The sequence below is a fragment of the Phalangium opilio genome, unplaced genomic scaffold, assembly GCF_054372755.1.
Source record: "Phalangium opilio isolate 3A_F unplaced genomic scaffold, DU_Popi_V2 ptg000329l_1, whole genome shotgun sequence".
NCBI lineage: Eukaryota > Metazoa > Arthropoda > Arachnida > Opiliones > Phalangiidae > Phalangium > Phalangium opilio.
This window is the reverse complement of record NW_028324226.1, coordinates 977921-997029: the sequence shown is the minus strand read 5'-3', so window position 1 is coordinate 997029 and position 19109 is coordinate 977921. Positions and strand designations below refer to the sequence as shown.

The 19109-nt window shown below is 35.7% G+C and overlaps 1 protein-coding gene and 1 long non-coding RNA gene across 2 annotated transcripts in view; one reads left to right on the top strand and one right to left on the bottom strand.

The window, feature by feature from the left end:
• LOC149610201 (latrophilin Cirl-like) overlaps positions 1–19109 on the top strand; it is a 120049-nt gene that overhangs the window by 83677 nt on the left and 17263 nt on the right. The window lies entirely within an intron of this gene.
• The window catches only part of LOC149610202 (uncharacterized), a 168769-nt gene that overhangs the window by 138649 nt on the left and 11011 nt on the right, over positions 1–19109 (bottom strand). The window contains exon 3 of the long non-coding RNA XR_016376602.1: positions 14401–14544. This is a non-coding gene — a long non-coding RNA (uncharacterized LOC149610202). The remainder of the gene's footprint in view (positions 1–14400; positions 14545–19109) is intronic.

The window sequence follows — 19109 nt, the reverse complement described above, 5'->3', positions numbered from 1 at the left end:
TTATAGTAAGTGAACAAAATTGCCCTTAAAAATCCAATGTCAGTTTAAGAATTCTATTATATCTTAGCGTTATCTTGTTAAGTTACGTATTGAAACTTGAAGAAAATTGGGGTTGAAACGAACTTTTGACGACTCCATTACGTCTGTTTAAAGGGAAAAATATCCAAGTTTAAGGGGGAGGGGGTTGTCAGGGGCTCTTTCCCCCACCCCATCTTCTTTTGAAATTCTTAAAGAACGCATTTTTTAAGACCCCAGTAAGGCTTTAACATTTCTTCGGGGTCTAACAATAGACCCCCTTAAAAAATAAAATAAATTTCGTTACTGGGGGTTTATAAGCCTGTATTGGGGCATTTACCTCCAATATAAAGGATCTTATATTAATTTTAAACATATTATATAATTCACCAAGAGTAAATATTCAGACTCTGTATTTCATTAAGATTACAAACACACTGCCTTTAAATCAAACGTAATCAATCAAAGATACATCCTAAAACTAATTAAATTATTAATTTCCGATTAAAATTAAAATTGGAAATATCCTCTGAAATCATGCCAACGACAACGAACTCATTTAGCTTTAATTAGCTCGGTATAAATATTTTTAACCAATCAGAGTACGATTTAGTCCGGGTTGGGGGAAGAAGGTGGGTTATATTATTATATAATCAAATTCGGTCGACTGTGAGATAAATATTAAACCAAAACAACATAGACCAATTATCTTCGCGCTGGAGGCCTTACAGGGTACGTTTCGCTCCAGGAAATTAAGGATATCGATCGGTTTAACCAAAACCGCAACGCAAACCTCAAACCCTGAATAAATTATCAGGGGCAAATTAGAAATCGAAATTAAATGACGCCGTTTAACAAATACGGAGATTCAAATCAAATGATTTGTTACAATAAATCAGTCAATATTTATGCTTGGGATAAATTAAACTGGGCCAACATTTTTTATTTATTTGGTCTATTGTTCTTGGTTTTTACTTGGCTACTTGAAGGAAAATGCAATAATAAAAAAAAAGACTCGAGAAAAGTAATGGATGGTTTTTGAGCGACTATTGTGTCACTGGTAGTTAGGGGTAAACGATTAAGAGATGCCCTCAAGGCAGCGGCAAGCAGCACACTGCGAAAAACGGGAGTGGTACCTATATAGCTCCAAGAGGGTGGATATAATGGTCTCGTTCCAAATTTGAATAGTGTTGAGGCTAAGTGGTAGGTGGTTCTTAGACCCGAAAAAGATTTCTTGAACAATGGACCCCCTTAGCTAAAAGCGCGTAATAAGGGATAGGACCTTAAAAGTTTAGCTCTTAACGACCCAGCAAAAGATCCTAAAAACCATTTTCACTATCGGAACCATTTCTCATTGTCACTATAGTTACAGTAACACCGACTAAGAAGGTCACATGGTGCGGAGCGGTGCTACTACTAGAGGTGGTCCGTGTCCTTATCTTAGGAAGGGAAATTCTAGGTGTGGTCCCTAAAATTTCTCTTGTTATTTTTTAAAATTTATTTACTTTAAGTTGTTTTCAATCAAAGAATTGATATTATTACTGTTATTGGTGAAAACAGATGCTATCCTTTAGTTAGTAACAAAGGGTTTTAGAGAGCTACACCCTAAGTTTAGTCTGTTTTAAACCCAAATGTGACCTAATGAAATAAAGAAGCTAGATTACTTACACCCACCCAACCAACCATGCACCATTTGCGAGAACAACTTGAAATTACGGGATAACAAAAAGAAGCTCGTTTCCTATGTTATTATCATTGTTTATTAGCAACGTCTTTTGTTGATTGTTTCTGGTAACGCGTCAAGAGGAAGCGAGTTTAAACCATGAACTTAGGGGGATAAATAGATAATTGTTATCTTTTGTCTATTAGGTGGTCCGGGTTGATTTGAATGTGCGTTACCACGATGACAGTTATGGTAATATACATAGTTTTGAGACTAGGCCAGGCCAGACTACGTTGGTACTGAACTTAGTCCGCACAAAGTACCCTGGCCTCCTGGTGTAAATGGTATCAATCCTTCTAGTCTGAAAACTAAAGTGGCTACATAAAATGCATGCTCCGTCTCTCAGCTTAAACTTCAGTGCAATGCAGTGTTATCAGGCTCTGTATGAGTCAAGTTGGTCAAGTGAAACTGAACTGCTATCCTTTCTCTCTCAACTCATAAACCACCCGGCAACATTTTCCCCGGGAAAGTCAAAATCCCCCTTTTGGTGGAAACTATGCATTAAAATTAAAGATCATGTTCAAACGGTTCCGTGATTGATTTCACCGTGGTTTTCTAGAGTATCTTCCTAAAGAAATTGTAGCTGGAAGTTTTCCTTTAAAGAGAGAAGGAAGGAAGGAGGCGTTCATCATCGGACATAGATCATGAGAGAACAAACACACCATTTCGAAAAAGGCGCGCCATGCCTGTCTTGAAAAAGAGCCAGCGAGAAAAGGGGCGTAGTATCTTTATACCCTGGCTATGTAACGTTATATCTGAGGGGTTTTTTTTTTCTGTATAAAGGGTGGGGCACACCCTGTTTAACCGGCCGCGAGATAGGGACAATAGTGCTGGCAAAAAGGTAAACGTACCTTCATAATAAACCTATCTTAAAAAATAAAAATAATAAAATAGAAATTGCAAGTATCTACGGTATACATCTTAATATTCAAATGATGTTTTCTAAAGTTCCGAGAACTTTGATGCCATCAATTAAAATAAACAATAATTAGATTCATAATTATTATTTTTTTAAATACCATGTCGTAAACACGCGAAGTCAAAATGTACCTGACATAATACAATTCAATTAAATAGCGTCAGCCTCATGCAGTAAGATGAAAACGTCTTATAAGTTTGTCTAAGTTCCTAAACAAATATAGCCCCGAGATATTTTCTTATATCTCGAATGATTTTCTAAAAGCCTTCTTAAGCCTTGGCAAAAAAAATTATTTCACAGTGAAATCCTGGACAATGGATTGATTAATGTATTTCTTTTTGAGTTGCGTTGAGAAAACGAAAGAAAGAGAGAATGTGTTTGGGCTTCGAGGTTTTTCAAGGGCTTTTTGTTTGTTTAAAAAATTGACAATTCCTCGTTAATAAAAGGGACATTGGAAAACAGAGAAAATCGAAGAAAAAGATAAATATTTTAACTGGAATTTTCTATACGCTATGCGCGCAGTTCAATTTATAACTCTAACGGTAATGTCTTGTTTGTTTAGTCCTATGGGAGTAAAACAAAACTAGATTCGCCTTTTAAATCTAAATGGTCCTTTTATACTCTTTTATACTGGGTGTTTCTGATAAGTCTGCCATAAATTAAGGGGAATGTTCTTTGGACAAACGATTTTCAGTCGAAAATGTAATTTCTATCTCCATTTTTCTGTCCGGGCCAATGTTTACAAGTGTATTTTACGGATGACTCCATAAATTTAATTAAGAAGATAATTTAGACAATGATTTCTAATTTAATTAAGGGGTTATTCCTAAAACACTCAAATCATAACTCGAGAACAGCGTCCCTTGTGGCAAAATGGAGATAGAAGTTACATTTTGAACTCAAAATCGTTTGTCCAAAGAACATCCCAATTAATTTATGGCAGACTTATCAGAAACACCCTGTACATCTTCTTACGTTAAAAGCTACCCTACCACCTTCCTTACCCAAAAACGTACATTCATTTTTATTTAAACAATCCTTAAAAGGGGAACTTAATTTAAAGTGGTCAGTAATGATGGTCAAATATGTATAAAAGTGGGAAATAAAATGAATCATTATTATACGGACGCCGGTGTTTCGTAATACCCCTGATTTCATAAATCCATAAAAAGGTAATTTTCATTTTACATATTTGAAAATCGATACGGAATAAATTTAATATTCCTATATTTCGTACTGCGCGTATGAATCCAATAAAATAGTACGGTGGGGTGATTACGTAATGAGAGAATTATTTTTCAATATGGATAATTTCAAAATTTCGCACGATCAAGATAGATTTTGCCAGAGAGAGAGAAAGAGGGAAGCGAGAGACGGCAGGAGAAAACGTGTTGAATTTAAAATTCAAAGTCACGCCTAATCAATTTCCAATCCATCAATTTCATCCTAATTATCATTTCAAAACCATTCGAGGCTCTAATTTTATAACAGCCCTTCATATTTTTTATTCAAAGAAAAAGTGAAAAGACCCCAAACGAATTGGTCATTCAAAAGACTGACCAATTTAAGTTTTCAATCTCCAGGCATAGCTAATGCGCGGAAAAGTATTGTCAATAATTTTGTGGTGACTGGTGAGTGCAATTCAAAGTCTATCTGCAACAGACTGAAAAATTTGTACAATTACCCTGAAGGGCAGTTAAAGTTCAGTAACGGGGTAGGAAATTTCTCTGACCGTCTTTAGTGCCCACTAACAATTTCATTTACAGGCTGCTCCGGGGCGCCCAGAAAACATTTTGCGTTTTCCATTTCGAAATCTAGATCCGCAGCTCTCGCTCGGATTTCAATTAATTTCCATTTACAGAGCGCTCGATCCGAGATCTGCTTAGAGCTGACTCTTCATCCAGTAGGGATGATTTCTAACTAGATCTGAAGAGACGTTTTGTCGGTAGAAAGAAAACTAAAAGTTAAATAAAGCATCTAAGAAACGAAATTATAAATAAATTATTTCCAGATCAATCTGTTATGCCAGCGCTCTCTTTCGGATTTAATAATGTAATAATAGAGCAAATCTCGAGCGATTTCAGAGCGGCTAAATGGAATTCCCCATTATAAAATAAAGAAACGGGGCAATCGTTGAGAAAACCATCCATAAATATATTTGATGCACCACCTGAATATTCTTTGTCAACTCCACCCATAAATTTAAAACGCGATAAAATATACATTTTTTTAACATCCTGAGGTATAAATTGGGCCCATTTCGGACCGGGAAAGGTGAAAGGGGGGAGGATCGTGGGGGAAAAATGTTCGACACCTCGTAAAATTGTTACGTCTTTATTACGTTGACGTTATAGCGAGCTCGACTCTGTCCTTTTTGGGTTGAACAAAAGGAAGTCTTTTCGTCTCTAAAAATATTACAATGGATCAAGAAACTAAAACGACACCTTTACTAGACACCAAAGGGAAAAAATAAAAACGTTAGAGTTTAGTCTCACAGACGCTATCAAGTTAAATTGGTTGTGGTCAAGAGACTGAAGAGAGGGGGCCCCATTGCGTGTATCTCGGTAGTTTAGACCTAAATCCCCCCTTCTAGAGCATGGGGCCTAAATTAAAGGGAATCTCAATTTTAGTATTCGCCCCCCCCCTTTCCAGGAGGACCAAGGGATAGCGAGTGGCGCGCCGGATGTATGGCAGCGGGAATAATTTGAACTGAAGGCGAAAAACTTTAAAAAACAAGGGCTCTCCTTGTACGCCTCTAACTAACTAGAGAAGAAAAAAAAATTTTGTATAAAAATGTTCAGAGGGAATCCGGTTTCTCCATACATTTCTTTCTTTCGCTCTCTCATCTCGTTAACGATTTTTGCTCACCAAATGTTTTTTCTTTCTTAAAAAAATCTTTCCAATATTTTTTTAAATTATTATTATAATAATAATAATCCAGATTTGAACGCCTTGTTGGTTAGATTCTATTTTATTTTATTCCTGAAAGGGTAATTTGTTTTATCTAGGTCGGGGCAGAAGTTAAAAACTTTTAAACTTATCCGTAAAAAATACAGGGTGTTACAAAAATGGTGGAAGGACCGAATTACAGTGGGATGGCTCTATGGAAGTCAATTTTGAGTCGAAATTGCGTAACTTCTGTGGCATTTTTCCCCAAGGGACACCGTTTACGAGTTATGATTGGAGCGTTTTAAATTAAAAATAATTGTCTTTCAAATACCATCCACACTGTAGTTCGGTCTTATAATTAATTAACCTTTATGGAATACCCTGTAATTTATAATATAACAAAAATTCCTTAATTGATTTTCAACGTTTAGTTTTGTTTATATCCTAACAACTTTAAAGAAAAAATAATAAAAAATTAAGGATCATATTTTTAAAAATGATGAAAAATATTTTTCCTATTTTTTTATTTTCATCCCTTAATGTTTTTAAAGGATATGGTTTAAATTTCACAGATCCATTAGAGGGTTAATTTAGCTACGGTGTCCTGCCCTTTTTTTTTCGCTTTAAAACGTGGGATGCTTCTTCGATTGTTATTTCAATTTCTTTAAGGCATCTTCCCACACCCGGTAAAATAGCCTTAATGGACTCTCCCCCCTTTCTACGTGTGGCATCAACTTAATCCATCGACAAATTACTGGGCCGTGAGCGAAATACGAAAACAACATAATACAAACTCCCTTACATAATAATATATATTCATTATTATAGTAGAATAAATTAATACAGATAAATCATAAAACAAGGCAATTTAATCCACGTTATCCTAGCCTTAATACGAATTACACAATAGACCCCGTATAAAATTTATTTCTAAAAAAAAAAAAAAAACAAATTGTGTATTAAATTTAAATTTCATCTTCCAGATATCACGTCACGTGGTTTAAATAGCACTTAATAGCATCACCGCCAGGCTTACGCCGAGAAAAATAAAAGTACTAGGTAATAATAAAAAATAACCGGATTTTTAAATATAATGAATACCAGGGAATTTAATATTTATATATAATATATAAATTTATAAATAACCAGACCTCGTTATGTAAACAACATTACTGATTACGTGTACATTAAACTTTGCATTGGGGTGGCAAAAAAGAAAATTTAAAAAACAAACCCCGCTCGTATATTTGTTTTACCGTCTGAGAATAAATTTCCAGGCGTGCATAATTAAGGTGTATTTTCCACTAATTAAGTAATTAAAGCCTTCGGTTTCTTTTTTTTTAAAGTGCCATTACGTCAGCGACTAGCTTTTAAAACTGTGTGGAGTCGAGATGGGTCGTAAAGATTTGCCGGGCCACAAACCTGACAAAATTCGGGGGCACTGTAAGGGGGAGGGGAGGGGAGATATCACCAAAAACACGTGGGAAACATGGTGTATCGTAACCGTCTTTTAACACGCTTACCCTGATTAAAAAGTTAAAGTGAGAACTTTAATAACTTAGTTAGGAGGCGAGCATAGACCCATGGGGTTTAAAATAAAAAACTATGTCAATTTACACCGATACGAAAGCTTAGAGGACCCTTTTATCTCTCCCATCCCAGGAAACAATGAATAATATCAGGAATTAGTTTAATTCTCTTTGGAATATACGAGGAGAAACAGACCAAACAATTATTTTCTGTAAATTAAATTCTCACCTGTACTACTAGCGAAATCAGTTTATTTCAAGCTTCAAAAACACTGTACTCATTCTCATTTCTAGCTCCAAAAATGAATTATTCATGCTCATCACTAATTACTATTAGATAAATATTCATATGGAAAATTTAGTAAATTCTTTTAGGGCACCGGTGAAATACGAACGTTCAAAAATGCCAGAATTATAACGATTGGGGTTGCGTACACTAAAAGGATTGGGGCGACAACTCTATTATTAAGCCAAGACAATACTGACAAAGGAAGGGGGGAGTAGAGAAGGGGGAAATAGGGCGGGGGGCGTAACCCCTTGTCGGAAATCGCGTAGAAGAAACCCCCATGAATTTAGGTTGGTTCTTACGCACTTTTAGCCCATAAACACGACACCATGCACCACCACCACCAAAAATCATCCGGATATAGGAAATATTACAAGACGTTATGGACCATTTTTATCATCGTAAAATTGTACTTAGACGACTGAAGTTTTCGGATAATAATTAAGGCAGGATGGTACTAGTCCCTGATTTAAAGTAAAATACCCTATAACCGACGAACTAATGAAGACATAAAAGTAAGCCTAAATAGTTATAGCTGTCGAAAACTTTAGTGGCAGAATCAAAAACTACAGTTTTTGGTGCAGGTTACCGCCCAAACACCTTATATACGTAATACAGACATTATTTGCGTACCAGAAGCGAGAACGCCAGTAGGTTTTACAACAAAAGACACGTTAGAACCCAAACTCCCGTAATTTTTTACGACCATAATACTTTTCATAGAATATTAGTTTTGTAGAGTGATCATTATGAGCTGTCAACGGAAATATAGCAAAAGCGAGTGAGAGAGAGAGAGAGTTGGTTCCTTTAATAAAAGAACAGTTTTCTATTTCGGAAGCCACTATTAAGTTCCAATTCAACTTATTTTTTATTCAAGTATTTGCGAGTCACACTAACCAAAGTTAGGGAGCTGTATGCTATTAAAGAGTGGGAGGAACTAAATTTTTATTATGATTAAAAAAAACGAACTTTAAACTCGTTATGAAGTCGAGTGCTGGCTGACATTGAATTCATAGAAGAGAAGCAGTCTTTTGAAAGAAAAAAATAAATCGAATTGCCAGCTTTACTCTACACGAGCTATACGGACGACGACGGTACTTTGAAAATTGCTTTTTTAATAAGCAGAAATATTTGGTTAAGTTTGTTGAAGGGCTTTTATCGAGACTGAGTGAGAGAGTCCCTATACGCGCCACCGGATTTCATCTCCTCATCTTTGAAAGGTGTTAAGACTTTTTTATATTCCCCCATACAGGGTGTTTTTGATCAGTCTGTCATAAATAGAAGTGTGCTTTCTTTGAAATTGTCGAAGAACACGCGGTCTGGAACAAGACATATTGATCTTCAATCTAAGAACTTTATTGAACCGTTATCTACTATTAAATGGGTAGAAGTGTACGTACACTGATAAAGTAAATCTAAGTAAGTCATGTAGTGGTCCATGATCTAACAGTGCCAAGTACCGAGTTAAGGTACTTGTACCTATTATTTGCGCAAAGCAAACTTCGTTATTGTTCAAAATGTCCACTCTTTAAGGTCATCTCAAGGACACTTAGGGGGCCAATTCAATGTTTGGGAGCCCATATCTCCATAAATACCCTTTTCCACTAAGTTTGACCCTTTAATTTATGGCAAACTTATCAAAAACACCCTGTATAATATATTTTTTTTCACTCTCACACACGTAAGATGCAGTGCGGTAATGCAAAGACATCGACGGTCAATCTTTTAATCTTGATTTTTTTGAAAAAGCCGAAAAGTCTTTTTTCGCATTAATTTTTAATCTAGAAACCTGGGTACTTTCTTTTTAAAGGTTTTCTAAAGATAGAAAAAAAATTTAATATGGGAAAAATATTTAATCTTTTAAGGTTTTTTTTAATTCATCAACCCTTAATTTTTAATGAGGGTTCCATATTCTTTAATTAACGGTTTCGTTAAATTAGAAGAAAGAAAAACAATTATAAATTATAAATACTTAAGAGGAAAAGGGACTTATTAAATTATACTTCGTATTATGTACTTCTGTTTCTTACAAAGATGTATAATAGGTGTTTCCAGTAAGGCAGTCACAAATTGAAGGGATGTTTGAGGGGCCAATCATTGATTTTTGGGAGCCCATATCTCCGTAACTAAATGTTGCAGACCCCAAAGTTCTTTGACACTTTCCAATTAGTTTGACCCTAAGAACACAGCATCCTTTAATTTACGACAGACTTATCAAAAACACCCTGTACAGTAAAAAGGGGTGCTTTGTTTTCATCAGAAGTGAGATGAGACTAGAAGTGAAGGGCTCTAGCATTGGTAGTAGATCCTGGCACTAGTGAACAAATTTGAGGATTTTATGCCGCTTCCCACGCGCCTACACTACTGAGAAAAAAATTGGTCGAGTTCCAAAAACATTTCCTACCCCTTCCCCTCAACCTAAAGCGGCCGAACACGGACGCGGCTCCTTGAATCTAGTTCGGCCGTCTACCACCGCGAGCGTCTCACGTTTTGGAGGGGAAATTCAGAAACCGCTACTAGAGGGCCAACCGTTCTTGCGTTATCAAGAATATTCACTTTCGCCGAGTGAAGAATTTGGTTAGCTCAGTACTTCTGGTCTCATCTCACTTCTGTTTTCATTTACAATCCACTTCTATTACATAACTAGAATGGAACCGGGGCTATCCTACTCTGAATTACCCACTTCTGTTTCGTATATATATAAATTCAAACAAAGACCGAGAATGATGGGTTGTGTTCAGAAACGCATTATAACCAACGGTATAATCCCTCCCCTTCTCCCTAGAATATAATACATTTTCGGATGACATTCTCTAGAATAAAGCTACGATCCTAAAGGATGGAGGAAGCTCAAGAGCAACAACTAAGAAAAAGGATAAAGGGGGAGCAAACATCGGACGGTGCGCGTTACTTCGGATGCTTCGGGGCACCATAGACCATAACGCCTTTAGAGAAACCTTAAAATTGCACGCGTTTGATGGGGAAAACTTTTCCCGCACGCCCAAAATATTTAGAAAAGAGAGAGGGGGAAACTGATGGAAAGAGAGAAACGGAGCAGAGAAAGATGAAAGTAGAAAATTTCTAGGTCTTGCATAAATGAAATGGGATGGGGATTTTTAGGGTCCACCATGCAAGTTCTAAAGGAAGCCTACAATAGGAATAACGAGATATACAAACTCAGGGTTCATATAACATTTGGAAAACCTAATTCCCTGACATTTCCAGGGATTTTTCCCATACATATTTCCCTGATATTATCCTAGAGTTGTTTTTTGGAGACTTAACTACGCGATTGGTTACTTTAAGCTGCCCAGAGAAACCCCCTTCAGTTTAAATTTACTCGAGCCCCACAAACGCAGGTCAACAATTAATTTCCAAACTGACAGTTCTTTTTCCCAGGTATGTACCAACCCTGATAGTCCTTCAAAAATAAGTTTAGTTGAGAGAAACCCGACCTCAACATGGGCAGTTTTAATGGCATTTACATACTATCGTATAGCAAAATTAAAAATTATGTTTTTATGTATGTATGTATGTATGTATGATTCAAGATGTGTTGAAAGCCTTAAACGTTACAGAGAAAGGGGTCAATAATTACAACTTGAAAGGGAGTAAGGGACATAGTTTCAATGTATCATCTCCAGGGGTTAGTCGTGGTTTTCTCCCAGGCCCAAGGGCATCTCCCCTAGCTTCTCTTTGAAGGTGGTTATAGTTTTAAACTTCCTCTTAGACATATATATAGTCCTTACAACCACCCAACCAACCAACCAACAGTAAGCCCGCTCTAAAATGGCCTATGGATAATTTATAAAGAAGGGACGCGAGTAGTCTCGGGGTATACTCGGGTTTTCTCAAGCGAAAGGATTCATCAAGAGCAAAGATGAAGATGAGGGAGAAAAGCGGCGATGGAGAGAGAAAGAGAAAGAGAGAAGAATGTAAACGTTAATCACTCCTTGATGAAGAGTAAAGCGGGAGTAAAAGAGGAAGCAAAACTGGCTGGCAAAAGAGAGAGAGAGAGAGAGAGAGAGAGAGAGAGAGAGAGAGAGAGAGAGAGAGAGAGAGAGAGAGAGAGAGAGAGAGAGAGAGAGAGAGAGAGAGAATGGGGTTAATTCCTGCGCCTCTTTTCGCCGCTCTTGTATACTCTATTTTAGGCTAAAATGGCTAAAATCCCAGTAAAGTTCCCGCGAATTCCTACAGCTAGAAGCGGGGGAGAGAATCTCAAAGGAAACCCGGTGGCAAAATTTAAATTCACAAATCTAGAGTAGAAAGAGAGAGAGGGATGGAGAGAGATCTTTCCTATCCTTTTAAGGAAGCGGTATTTAAAAGGAAATAAATAAATTGCTACGAAAAGAGAGAGAGTTAAGGACCTTCGGGTACACGTGCGAAAGAAATTCGGACATTAATTAAAACCGAAGAACGTTATTAATTAGATTCTCAAACTGCTTCATACATAATTTAAAATAAATTAAAAATTAAGATAGAAAGATTTATAATATTTCTACTTAAAAGACTTATGATAAATTAATTTGCTTTTCGTCAACATAAACGTTTCCCAAATTATTTTGTGGGTAAGAAGTAAAAGGAAGAGAAAATAACAAACAACAACATAAGATAAGAAGTTAAGCTTTAGTTATCCTTGTAGGTAAGTAATATTGAAAGTGGAATTCCATCGGTGTACCAAAGATCTTATACTCGATCTATCTCTCTTGGTGCATCTCTTCTCTTTCCTAAACCCTACCCTAATCTTAGTTATTTCTTTGTACTACTACTATACTAGACTGTATACGATGGGATGTAAAAAGCTAGACTAGATTCGACATCGGTCGCTTTCTTATTGGGTAAAAGATAATACTTGTCTCTCTCTTTTTATTTTCTTCATGGCTTTTGCGAGTAAGCGAGCTAGCTGAGCTCACTATCTCTATGTCTTTAGGTATTTTATGGGTTACCCAGTAAATACCGATGCTGCGGTTTTATATTTTTTCTTCTTCGTCGCTCGCTTCGAAGATCAAGGTAGATGTATTTAGACCCGATAGTAATCAATATTACTTTCTTTCATGGTCCCTTAGGGATATGGGCAACTAAGGTTATATTTTTTTGGGGACCTTCCCCCGATAAAGAAAACTATAGCCTTAACCCTTTTCCTAAGGCTAATAAAAATAAAACCAGCGTAGTTGGCATATAACTAAAGAAAGCTGGATACTCGTGGAAACCCAACCCGGGTTAATGCATTTTTAAACACAAAATAATATAATATATAAAAGAATTAAATTACCGACCCATTTTCAACCTAAATGTATTATAATTCGATATTTAAAATAATATATAAAATTGTGGCTTTTCTTAAATTAAGACAATAGGAGTATAATTATCTCAAATTAAATAATGATATATTTCGTCGCGTTAAAAAAAGAACCCACTTAATTGCAGCGTCTACCCTTTCTCCAAGTACTATAGCAATGGTGGTGATAAAGAGGTCATCATTGTATTTAAAACAGGAAGTTAAGTTCTTCGCCCTTAAATGATATACGCCGTAGTTGTATGAACAGTGTCCCCTTAAGGCCCACTCAGACTTAAATAACACGTTCACGTCAGCGTCGTAGTCTGAATGGACCTTTATATTTATATATAACCATCCAAAAACTCGAAACACTTTCACAAAATTCGAAATACATACTCGGAGAAATCCCGTACTTAATGCGCTTGTAATGTTATAACAACTTAAAGACAAAAAAGAAAAAGAAAAAATAAAACGTGATCTACTGAACAAAATTCGTCGTGAGATTCGGCGTAATAGATTCTGATGTAACATTATTAACTAGTCGTTATTGTTAAGCCTAAAAGTACTTAGAAAACTACATAATCACGCACTTTCCTTCAAGGTTACTTATGGAGGGGGGGGGCACAATAGTTGGTAGTAGAACAGGAATGGTTTAAATAATGACCAAAGCGCAAAAATCCATTTTCCCTTTTCAAGTCTCGAGTTATGATCTATCCATTAAGGCGTCGCGTAATTATTTACACGGTTGACCCCTAATGACCCCTCACTTCCGTTCGCACCGACCCCTGCGCCCCAGTAACGAGGAAGTATTTCCCCCCAAATCCCAGGCATATGAGAAACGAAGCGAGTAAGCAAGTTGGTTCGCAAAAATACCGAGAGGCCAATCACTCAGTGTAATCGGTGTACACCACTGTACCTCAGACTGTACTAAAGTGATTACGCGTAATCTCTGAAAAACCAGCCCTTGACAGTGCTAAAATAAATACACGTAATTTGTAATCGATGTACAGTGATTAGCCCCTCGAAAAATACGTCGTAACTTGGAGACCAATTTAGTTAAAAAAAATATCTGTATAACCTATCAATTCTAAACAATGGAGAAATACCTTAATAACTAACCCCGACTAATTTGCATAGAAAAGACTTGAGCATTTATTTTCAATAATTTTAAAGGCATTTATGGCTTATTTTGATGAGAACGTTCAGAGGGGCTTAACTTATTAAGCGTTCCAACCCTCCCCCTTAATGGTGGGATGGGGGGAGGGGAAGTTTGAAGTAAATTTCGGCCCTTTTTGGCGGGAGCTTGAAATTGAGTTAAACAACGAGTAAAATATGGATAGATGCCGACCGGGCTTTTGAACTAAACTCGCTTTTCTTAATGCACCCACTATTCCATATAAGCCCTCTCTATTATTTTATGAATAATGCATGACGTAGGGGGTATATACCCCCCTCCCCTAAAAGCGAGGGAGGTTTGACCCCATAGTATAAAAAAAAAGTGGCGGAAAATTTGAGAACTCTAAAATAAAAAATTCTGCCGAATTGGCGCTATTCGAGATTATGCCCCTTACGTGCGAATGGATCGAGAAAATCGTATATCCAGGTCGAAAAATGGCATAAAATTGCGCGAGTCAGACAATTCACCTTTGTTTTAACATAGCCAAGGCTTAAAAATTGTCTGTAACTTTTTATTAATAAACGATGGCGTAATAAGTTGAAAACCATAATCATCAATAAACAAATGTGGTAGTTGGTACTCACGAATTTCAGAAATATCTCCCAGACTGAAAACACTTTTCATAATGGCTTGAAGGGCTTGGGGTGCCAGATTCGATGGTGCATTTCAAACGCGTCATATTACGTAAGATTAGAGATATACTCCGGTTTCAAAGTTCAAAACACAATCTGTAAATAGAAAAATTATAAAATATTAAATTATTTTTCCTTGAACCATTAAAAATCATAAATAATTAAATAGTTTGTATATTCTAAAATATATACTTATATAAAACAGAAAAATATATAAAATAGTAAAATAATTCAATATTTTAAATATAAAACAAAACTCTTAGTTTATATATATGGTTTTAATTAAATATTGAATTGATTTTCTTTGAACAATTAAAATAAATAAATTAAAAGTTTGTATATTCTAAAATATATAAATAATGTTTGCCCGTTAATTACATTTTCTTTTAATTAAAAGGGGGGACGAAAATTATCGATCTTTGTTTATAAAATGACGTTTCTCTTTAATACAGCTTGCGTGACTCGATAAGAGGAAGGCCGCAAACATTTCCTTTCCCATGATGCAGCTCGGTCTTCTCTTTTTTTATTATTTCCCAAAACAAAACACGGAAATTAAGAGTAATTAATAACGAAAACTCCCCAGCCTTTGAAATCATCTCGGGTCCAGAAAAGCCTTTCATTTTAAATTAAAAATGAATACATAGAAAATTATTATCGATTCTTTTAGTTTTAGTAAAGGCAGTAACACCTGACCAGTGACAGGGATAAGGGCAGGCCTATCTTGATATTCAAAGGTTGACCCTTAATTTTCTAACAAATATAGGTTATTCGAACCAAAAATATCCTTATAAATAATATTTTTTTTAATATTATATTTTCCATTGTTACTGTTTCGTGTAACACGTATACATCAACCCCTCCCTCTAAATCATTTTCTAATGGAAAAACTGCTGCCCTAAATTTGATTCGAGATATTGTATTACTATACTATACTAGCCGTTACCCGCGGCGTCGCTCGCGTGTAATAAGAACTTCCATCTAAAATGATATAAAGAATGTGTAGATTTTACTGATGACTAATATTTTTGTGGCACCCTAGAAGCGAAGGCACTCGGCACAGTCCGTCAGCCCGTCGGGATATTTTTTATTACTTTTCAGGCGGACATTAAGGGTTTTTAAGTTTTTGGCCGCCATTTAAAAAGATGGCAACAAATCGAACCCAAAATACCATCCAGCCCGTCTATAGGTTAAAGGAAACCATTGTACTAAATATTTGTGAAATCGGTTGGAACGCGCGGACTTTATTGCATAGAGAATATTTTTTACATTTCTGGGCGCCATTTTAAAAGATGGCGAAAAATCGAACCCGAAAGACCATTCAGCCCGTCTTAAGGTTAAAGCAAACCAGTGTACTAAATATTTGTGAAATCGGTTGAAACGCGCGTACTTAATTGCATAGAGAAGATTTTTTACATTTCTGGGCGCCATTTTTTAAGATGGCGGCGGATTGGAAAAATCTTTCTTAGTACGCGCCTACTACTTATGAGTAACGTTCCTGCAAATTTTCAGCCTTCTAGGGCAAGCGGTTTGGGCTGGGCGTTGATTATCTGTCAGTCTGTCAGTCAGTCAGTCAGTCAGTCAGTCAGTCAGGACTTTGATTTATATAGATATAGATAAACGCGCTAGTTTTAAATTTAAGTTCTTAACATTTTAAAAATCAAAATTAAATTAAACTTCCGTGATGGTTGAAAGTATTGATAATTTTAACCTGGTTTTATTTGGGTGGGTTATTTCCTTTTTTCACCCTCTCTCAAAGGTGAAAGGTGCAATTGCGGTAGTAGTGTCGGTGATTACAATATACTTTTTTTTTAATATTATAGTTCAGGTTTTATGATTTTATTATAATAGGAGACGGGTGGCATCTCACGATTTAACAAAACCCGCTTATTAAAAATATATAAAGAAAGAGGTTGTCTCACTAATGGGATATGGGTTGGCATGCATACAGGCCAGTTTTTATAATGATAATATAATAACTTGGTTTGGAAAAAAAGGAGTATATTTTGTTAGTGTTAATTTTGTTATTATCACCCGGTTGGTTTACTATCATCATAAAATCTGGGTTAATGTTGCAAAAAGTATTTATATGAATAAATTAAAATCAATATTTTCCCAATAATGTTTTGCCTCCAGTTAAAATAATAGGTATTTTCTATTGATTTACTTATAAATACTAGTGAGATAAAATGATAGGTATTTTCTATTGATTTATTTATAAATACTAGAGAGTTTCAAAATATCAAAAATCTCACCCTACATTTTAAGGTAGTGAGAAATGAACTATACGGTACCCGGAGTTGGAAAACTGGCAATTGCTTCCCATCCACGCTGAAATTATTATTATTAAACACTAAATAAGTCTTGGAGCCCACCCTATATGATGTATTTATTTTTAGAAATTAACGTTTTTAACGACTTAAAATATTCATAAAGATAAAATATAACAGGACTAGAGTATAGGACGTTCTAGGGGATCGCCCCAGTCCCACCCAACCTCGAGAAGAACTCAACTACCAAACCACTTCGAAAACCTTCCTCTAGTGTTACTGATTGATATCCAACATACAGTTTTGTAAATCAATTCTAAAATGAAAGGTTCGGAGTGAAAAACAAACGAACAATTAAACCACTTTCTCATATCTCAAATATAATTAAGACACTGAAAAACAATAATTTCTAATTGAATTAAGGGGTTAATGCTAAAACACTCATATCATAACTCGAAAAAATGGCAAAATGGAGATAGTTACTTTTCCAACTCAAAACCACCCAAAGAACATCACCCTTAATTTATGGCAGACTTATCACAAACTGTTTTCTAAAATTCACAATAAGGTTGCGGAAAATAGGACTTTCTAATTTAAAAAAATATTCCCCAAACAAATTCTTTGAAATTTTTCTGTATTTTCACATTTTCGTGGGTGAATACAACAACCTGCACAGGTGATAGAGGATAGCTAGGACCACCCAAAAAATCGTTGATTAGAAACCCGTGGTGAACGGAAAGAGTGGCTCATCTCCTGTTTAATAAATCTGTCAATGACCAAACATTCAAACAACTTTATTTTCCTTAAGAGAGAAGTAAAAAAAAGTCGTTCTGCGTCAGCTTTTTTATCTAAGTTAAGATGTTTTTGGTAATGACTAAGAGAAAGACATTTTTGCTATTCCTACCCCCTCACCACCTTAAGGAGGGTTCATAGCTCCCCTAGAGTCTATAGTGAGAAGAAGTAAAAAGAAAAAAATGTATTTAGCCTGAAGGGAAAATTGGGGTTTGGTGGTATCGTAGGAAAACAGGGTCAGTTTGAATTTACTAAAGATGATGATGGTGGATGACCTTTCGTAAGCGGAAAGGTCAATCTCGTGATGACGAGCGACTAGAGGTACCAAGGGAAATTGCGCGCGCATGATTGCATTTTAGCCACTGAATTTCCCAATATTTGGAAACACCCAATTTTGAAATTGAGGATTACGTAAAAGACCATAACGTAAAGTTATATAAAAAAATATGATCTTATAAAAATATTTTAAAAATGTCTGGATGCCGTCTCAAGTATTTTGAGTGTGTGTTTTTCTTTCTTTTTCAATGGGGTGAAAAATCACTGTTTGAAAGTTTTAATGGAAAATAGACCCACCAACATTTTTCTCCCAACCAGAACGCCCGGGGATTCAGCGGGGAAAGGGACTTAGCTAATATATTACAATGTTGAAAAACGTTTAACTGCAAAATACTTTTGGTGGTCGAATTTGAGCTCACGAAGGCAACCATGAAGGAGAGAGAGGCCCTTGATTTCCTACGAAAAAACACATAACAGCTAACCCAAAACCTCCTATTTACTATAGGCACCCAATGTTACTTACACACAAAGAACGCGTTGAAATTCTTTAGAATCTTACCCCAAAATAATTCAATGAATATACTAAATCCCCCCAGTAATATTATTATACAGGCCTACAGGGTGTTACAACAAGGGTAATTACAGGACCGAAGTACAGTGGGATGGTTCTATAGGAAATCAATTGCAAGTCGACATTTTGCCATAATTTCCACCATTTACAAGTTACGATTAGGGTGTTTCAGTAGTGATGACTCCCTTAACTAAATTCAATTTCTTACTTAAATTTAATTAGGGGTCGTCCATAAAAGACTCCAATCATAACTACTTTATTGCAACATGCATCATACGACTCCAAAATTGATTTCCCATAGAACCATCCCACTGTACCAACACCCTGTATAAAAAGTATCCCATAATGTAGCAGGCAAGCTATACCAGTTAAATATTACAAGTAAAATTGCGTAAATTCACAATAAAACCTTAAAAAAAATAATAAAAAAGAAGTGTTTTATTTTATTTTTCCTTGGTGCGGCTCTTAAAGGAGAAATGACATTGATGAATTACGGATTAAGAGATTAATAGCTTCTTCATCTTCATTTAAAAAGCAGTAGGGAATATTTTTATTATTATTCCGCTTCTTCTTCTAAAGCGTAGCTCGCGCGTAGGCATATGGAATTTAAAGCCTTGGAAAATTAGAAAAAGGAAATTGCGCTTAAAATTTACGCGGGAAACTTCCAAGTCCCAATATAATAACTAAATAAGATGAGTCTTTGAAAGAAATCAAAATCGATTCGTCGGGTTTAACCCAGGAATAAAATTACTTAT